We start from the raw sequence: 7,715 nt of genomic DNA, 5'->3' as shown, positions 1-7,715 counted from the left end.
CCTCTCAGCAGGCTGTAGTCTCTGACTCTCACCCTGCCTACCCTCACTTGCCCCCTTCCTTTTCCTGAGCTTTTGTCTCGGGGAGAGGCTGCCCTGTTCTTAGTGGGCAGCACGTCTTGACAGGGAAAGGTCCGAGGGTTGACCGAGGGGCTTTGCCTCTGATCCTGGACCTGGTTTACCACATGCATTCCCTGAGTTGTGTCTCTGTGACCCTGTCTGCTGCTGAGATGGCTTGGCCCACTTACCTGCCCAGCTTGACTCACCTGCAGCTGTCTCTGTTGTCCGTGGCTTTCACACACTTCCTGTCTCTGTGGGTTCCATGCTTGACACTAGATTTGGTCCAGGTCATTTGTGGGACATTCACCGCTGGAGAACATCTAGGAAGAGATGCATGGTTCTCTACAGTCAAGCTATGGTGAATAAATAAATAGTCCCATGATCCCTGAAGATCAGGGTTGCCATGACAATGACAAACACACTGGGGCACCCCTAGGACTCATTCCTTGGAAGTCCCCACTAGAGACCAGTGCTAAGTGCTGACTGTTTTTTCTTTTTTTTCTTTTTTTTTTTTTTTGGTTGTTTTTGAGACAGGGTTTCTCTGTGTAGCCCTGGCTGTCCTGGAACTCACTTTGTAGACCAGGCTGGCCTGAAACTCAGAAATTCACCTGCCTCTGCCTCCTGAGTGCTAGGATTAAAGGCGTGTGCCACCACACTCGGCTAGTGGAGACTGTTTACTTCCTGTCTGAACACTGGAAATATTCTCCTGAAGTCATTTCTTGTGAAACACTGGCACAGACATGGCCACCTTGCCTCTCTTTCCTTTGCTGTTCTTTGACAGTCCGATGAGAGGAAGGGCAGAGAAAAGGACGCACTGTCATGATGAAGTAGCATATGTTCCAAAGCCAGTTGTCTGAGATGGGAATTGCAGAACACACTAAAAAGAAATTGAAAACCCGCAGAGATACAATCTTTGCTGTTTGTGTTTTTTATGGGTATAGGTGGTGCCTTGGCAGGCCTATGCACCACACACGTGTGCAGTGATGGAGGAGCCAGGAGCGTTACTAGAGTTAGAGACAGTGGTAAGCACCACGTGTTCTCTGCCTTCCCTCTCACTGGTTTACTTGGATACTAGAGTAGTTCTCAAGACATTACCACCTTTCCAGCCCCAAGTAAACAGTGATGCTAACTCCATTTTCACTGGGCAATCTTGTTGATTTATCATCCATTAATGTGAGCACGATGATTTCGCTATTTTTATTTTATTTTATTTTTTTATTTTATTGCCGTGTTGAGGATTTTGAAGCCGGGGCTTCACACATGCCAGGCAAGGTGCTCTGTCCCTCCAGCCTTGTTTTATCCTTCCTCCCTCCCTATGCGTAGGTGAGGGGATGCACATATGCAGGTCAGAGGACAGCTTACAGGAGCCGGTTCTCTCCTTCCACTAACTATGTCCTGGGAAGCCAGTGAGCCCAGTTTATCAGCTTAGCAGCAAGCATCTTTGCTAGCTAAGTCATGTTTTCCCTGCCCTCTCACCTAAATATACAAAGCAATTGTTTAAAGTTGTTGTATCAAGGTCATTTATGGTAGCCCAGATATGGTTATAAAAGAAACACCTGCCTCCCCTACATGTTAAGAGTTCTTCATGTAGCAGGATACATTTTACGTGCAGATTCTATTTTTAAGTTCTTATGCCATCCTTGAACAATTTCATATGTGTAAATACTGAGTTTGGGGCATTTTCACAGCTCAGATCCTCTCGCCCTCCCCACCTTCCCACCTCCAGCTCCCAACCCCAAACCCTTTATCCTAACACTTTCCTTATGCCATGCTGACTCCCCCTACACACACTGCTTGATTACAGATGCATGTAAGAACCTCGATGTGGGAGGATATTCTTGAAATGCATCTCTGCTTATCAAAAATAATTTAACTCATTTATATTTAGTAGGATCACCATCCAAGAAGGGCTTGCCTCTGCCATTAAGTTGTTCCTTCCTGTGGCTTATCCTTTGTTTTTCAATTATTCTTATTGTCAATTTTTGTTATTGAGATGGTTCTTTTTTTGTGTCACTCTTCTTTGATTCTTTCTTCCCCTTTTCTGTGTATTGTAAGTTGGTTTCTTGATTACTACTTCGAACTCTGTAACTAACATCTTAATCTTTTTACAACTTTGCCTGAGTAAAACCATCTTAATATTCAATATCTTGTGTTCAAATGAGTTCATATATGCCTCTGTCCCTCTCCTTTTATCAAGATCACATATTACATCTTTATATATTGTATGACAACTAATATCAATTTATAGTTACTGTTTTATGCATTGGTCTTTTGAATCACATAGAAATGGAGAGCTGTTGATCCAAGTACAATAATCATTGGCCTGTGTGTTTACCACCATCAATGTCTTGCACACTTTCATTTTAGCCTAAAGGTTTCCTTTTACTATATATTGTACAAATTTACTGAAAATGCACTCCTCAGCTTCTGCTAATCCAGAAACATCTTAATTTTTTCTTCATTATGGAAGGATAACTGTTTCCAATAAATAATTCTAAGGTTTTGTTTTCTTTTAACTTGTTTGTTTTCTCATTTATATACTTTTGTATTTTAAAGATTGTCTTAAGTAGCTAGGAGTGACCTGGAACTCCTTATGCAGCCTAGGCTGAACTAAACCTCATGAATCGCCTGTCTTGATCTCCTTGTACAGGGAGTACAGATGTCCATCACCAGGTCTGTCAGCCTACAGATATGCTGTGCACCTCTTCCGGCCAACATTGTATCTTCTGAGAAACATGGCTGATGTTTACTGAGGATCACTTACTTTTTACAAGGAATCACTTCTCTTGTTTTCAGTTTTTCTCTGATGGCTTTCTATCTTTGATGGCTATTTTGAGCAAAAGGCCCTAGAGATAACTGCTCTGCCATTTTGCATCTTTATGCATTTATAAACTTTCTACTCTAATCTGAAGAATTTTAGACTGCTCATGGGTTTGATTATAAAAACCTTAAATTTTGTGTGTATATATCTAGATGGAGATAAATGTATATTTTGTTTATTAGTTTATTCCTATAGCTATGTATAAATCTGTGTTGGTATTTAATTTTTGCTCACTTATATTTAAAGAAAATACATCTGTTTGGCCAAAAAAACGGGCTCATTTCAAAACAAGGGACAGTTAAGCCCTAAGTCTTTTGAATTTTTCTCTTGTCTGTAAAAATTTCTGTTTTTCCTTGTCTTTCACATTCTTAATTTTTTTGGAGGAATCTTGGGCAGACAGTTTTGTCCAATATTATTCTACATGGGGTTTGCTAACTTCATAATTATAGTATCATTATGAGTTTGGGGAGAGTCACCTCTGTGGGATTTTATTTCCTCACGTCTTCATGCCATGGCAGGGATATAGCATATCAATGTGATTTATCATTGACAATGTCAAACTTTATTACTTGGCAAGAATGTTTTATCATTTCCCCTTCAGTAATCTGTTCTTTGGCTATAAGTCACTCAGTCCAGCTGCCTTTCAAAGGAGAGGAGAGGACTAAGCTCCACACTCTGCTAGAGGTGACAGGGGTGTGGCACTGGCACTACCAGGACATCTGCTGGAAGACCCTTTTTCTTCTTCCATGTTCACTTGTTGATTTCATTGCTTGCTTTCATCAGGATGGACTTACTCATGTTTATTTCCTATTCTGAGTCACAATGACACCAAGTGCCCCTCTCCCAACGTGCTTGGGATCAGAAGTGTTTGGTGTTTCAAATTCTTCAAATCTTGAAATATTTGCATGCAGGTAATGAAAAGCCAGTCTAAACATGAAACTCTGTGTTTGTTTCATGGATCTTCTGTATATGTATATGCAGCCTGAGGTAATTTTATAGAGTGTTTTTAGTGTGCCTGTTTCAGATAATACGAGGTTACCTAGGGAATTGTTAAAATTTCAGATTTTGATCTAGGGATGCTCGGCCACACTATCTGTTGTCTGTGAGCCTTGGGAAGCACCTTTGTTGTGGCTGCTGTGTCTTTTTGGCATGCCTTATCCCACTTTTCTTTTCTCTGGTCTTTTTTTCCTTTCACTCCTTCTCCCGTCCCCTTTCCTTCCCACTTCTGGGAAATCACTCCCTTTCTACAGAACAAGATGCACCAAGATTTTGTCAGCCACTTTCCCCCACTGCCTGTGATCCAGACACACACAAGCACACATGCACACGCACATGCACGCAAGCACGCATGCACACACGCACACACACATGAAACTTAAGGCAGACTCTGGGCAGGTGTTTAAAAACAGGTTCAGACATATATACATATGAGGACTCAGTCTACAAAGCCAGGTTCATCAGGACTTAGGGCTCAGGTAGTAGACAAAGCCAACTCCCAAGGCTCAAGTGACAAGAGGGTAATTCCCAGAACAAAGTCATCTACTGAATATCCATTGACTTCACATGAAAGAAGAAAGCTTTGTCCTTGCTCTGAAACACTAGGAGTCAAACTACAATAGAAAAATAATTTCTAGAAGGTTGTAATAGCCATCTGATGGCATGGAGGCTTCTTCTGCTTGTAATAGACATAGGCCTAGTAGGCTTATAGCCTTGGTGCAGACTCCATGAGACTCCAGTGGCCCTGATGTGGCAAAGTGACACATCTCTCTGGGAGAGCAGTGTCTGGGGAACCAAGCAGGGTTGAGAGATGACCATTTGTTTCAACATTCATTGAGCTGATACCAAACTTTTTTTTCAGTTGTTTAATTGGCACACCAAGAGTTCACTCCCCAAAGGCTAATTATTAGTAAATAGAAATTGCATGTGGAAAGAGAGAATGCGGAGTCTCCTGGGAGTCTAGGCTGAGAGAATAAAGTCTCTAGACCAGGCCCCGTCTCTATTAACTCAGGTACTAGGAGGCAAGTCACCAGACAATGTGACTGCCACTGGAGAGCAAGATACAACTTTGGTACAAGTTCTTCCTCTGAGGGAAGAGGGCACCAGGAACCCCACATGGGGCCTTGTTCTTACTCATGAGTTCCTCACAGACAGACACTAGGACCAGGGAGGCCTACACCTCTGGGGGAATCTCTCCCTTCCTCCTGTGTCTCCCTGTGCAGGGAGCTGGAGAGAAATAATTCAGGAAGCTAGAGAGATCAACAGAAGTGTGTGTTCATGCGGGGAAGAATGAAAAGGAAGATATTTGTGTAAATAGAATTAACCAGCATGCAATGGGCACACCAATACAGCTATCCAGTGGATAATGAGTTTCTAAGACAATTTATAAAGGGCACATGTGGATAGAAAATGGCTTCCCTATGTCTCTGGATCCTTTAATAACTTCATTGACTTTCATCTTAATGTACTACCTTCCTTCTCATTCAACTTAAAAAGATATTTCTTTTATTTTTTGAAATTGTAATATATTTACATCATTTTCGTTTTTCCTTTCTTCCCTCCAAATTCTCCCACATAAATCTTTTTACTTTCTTTAAATTTATGGCCTCTTCTCTCATTAATTTTTGTTACATGCGTATACGTTTATGTGCACACACACAATTACATACACAGCACCTCTCCATATTACATATATATTTTATATATGTATATATACTATGCACATATGTATACACACACACATATATATATATATGCTTTCGGGGTTGACCGTTTGGTATTGGATAATCAAGTGGTGTGCTCATCCTACTCCCAGCATCCCTTAGTTGCCTGTCGTCCAGCATCCCTTAGTTGGCTGTTGTTCTTTGTATAGGGTTGAGGTCTCGTGAGCTTTCCCCAGTCCGCTTTGGTAAGTCTGTTGTTCTTGCCCTCACTCATCTTACTGCTTAGGCAATCGTGTAAGTGAGACTTTAGTGGTGTAGCTTCTGACTTTCCCAGGAGGCACAATCTCACAGAAAACTCCCTGATCCTCTGTCTCCTAAACATTCTGTCCCCTCTTACCCAGTGTTTCCCGAGCCTTGGGTCCAGGAGTTGTTTTGTAGGTGTATTCATTTCATCCGGGCTCCTCTTCTGTGCATACTGATTGGTTGTGGGTTTCTGTGCTGATCTCCTCTGTTGTAAGGGGGAGTGACCTTAATAGTCCAATATCCCTGGGATGCAATCGTGACATGCTTACCTTGACAGTACCCAGCAGGTTTCTAAGTTAGACTCCGGATCTGCTCAAAAAGAGGGAAATCATGCCTGGTATTTGAAACCTAAGCAACTACCCACAGCTAGTGAGATCATGATTCTTAGAACCTACAACCAACACTACTAAACCTGCGTAATTCTTAACTACACTCTCACCATTTGTCTTTACACCATCAGATACGTTGTCCATATCCAACTTTGAAGCTCAGACACCAGTAGCACTAGTTATTCGGCACCCTGAGGCAGGAGGATTTCTGAATGCAAGAGTTTTAACCTAGCATGGAAAACACAGGAAGACTCAACCTTAGAAATAGCCAAATAAAATCCTGGGCTCTGCACACAGCTCTTTCAGTTGCTGTTTCTCTGGGTGCAGAATTCAGTGAAACATCTTCCATTCCACAGCGGCTTTACAGGGCTTGAGTTCCCTAGATTCTAATTGTCATGGCTCTAAGTTTTGTTGTCTGTTACTTCTCTTTTTTTTTTTTTTTTTTTTTTTTTTTTTTTTTTTTTTTTTTTTTTTTTTTTTTTTTTTTTTTTTTGGTTTTTCGAGACAGGGTTTCTCTGTGTAGTCCTGGCTGTCCTGGAACACACTCTGTAGACCAGGCTGGCCTCGAACTCAGAAATCCGCCTGCCTCTGCCTCCCGAGTGCTGGGATTAAAGGCGTGCCCTACCACGCCGGGCGTCTGGTACTTCTCAATCTCACATTGACTCAGATAGAATAGCCCAACCCTCCCAAAAACTTTGCCTGAGCATGAAGTCCTGTTATATAAAGTTACAGACATCAACGATGTTCTGTTAGCTTTTACTGTACGCACTCTTTATTATTTGCTTTCCTTTAGTTAGGTTGGTTTCTTAGTTAGTGCTACTATCGTTTTGATGAAACACCATGACCAAAGAAACTTGGAGAGGAAATGGTTTATTCAGCTTACACTTCCACAGCATTGTTTATCATTGAAGGAAGTCTGGACAGGAACTCAAATAGGACAGGACCCTGGAGGCAGGAGCTGATGCAGAAGCCATGATAGGACTGCTTACTGGATTACTCCCATGATTTTCTCAGCTTGCTTTCTTATAGAACCCAGGACCCAGGGATGGCACCGCCCACCATGGACTGGGCTCTCCCTAATCAATACTAAGAAAATACAGATGCCCCACACTCAGGAGTATATGGGTGGCACAAATTGGACTCTGTGGGTTATTAAAACAAACAAAAGTGAAGATATGAAGTTGGTAGGGAGTTGGGTGGAGGGGTAGGTCCTGGAAGGGTTAGGGAAGGAGTAAGGGATGTATATGGTCAAAATACATTGTATAAAATTCTAAGAGAATAAAAATATCTTTAAAAAAAGAAAAATGCCTTATAACTGGATAATATGGACATTCTCTCGATTGAAGTTCCCTCCTTTCAGTTGACTATACTTTGTGTAAAGTTGACATAAAGCTAGCCAGCACAGCTTGGGTCTAGGGAACTGAACTGTTTTGACCCTTTGATTGGCAGCTGTCAGACCCTGCCCTTCCGTGCAGGAATCTTGAACAAGAGCTGTCCATCAGACAATTCCTATTTATTTATTTATTTATTTAATGAGAGAGAGAA

The sequence above is a fragment of the Mus pahari genome, chromosome 14, assembly GCF_900095145.1.
Source record: "Mus pahari chromosome 14, PAHARI_EIJ_v1.1, whole genome shotgun sequence".
In the NCBI taxonomy this organism is placed as follows: domain Eukaryota; kingdom Metazoa; phylum Chordata; class Mammalia; order Rodentia; family Muridae; genus Mus; species Mus pahari.
Note: the sequence above shows the minus strand (reverse complement) of the source record.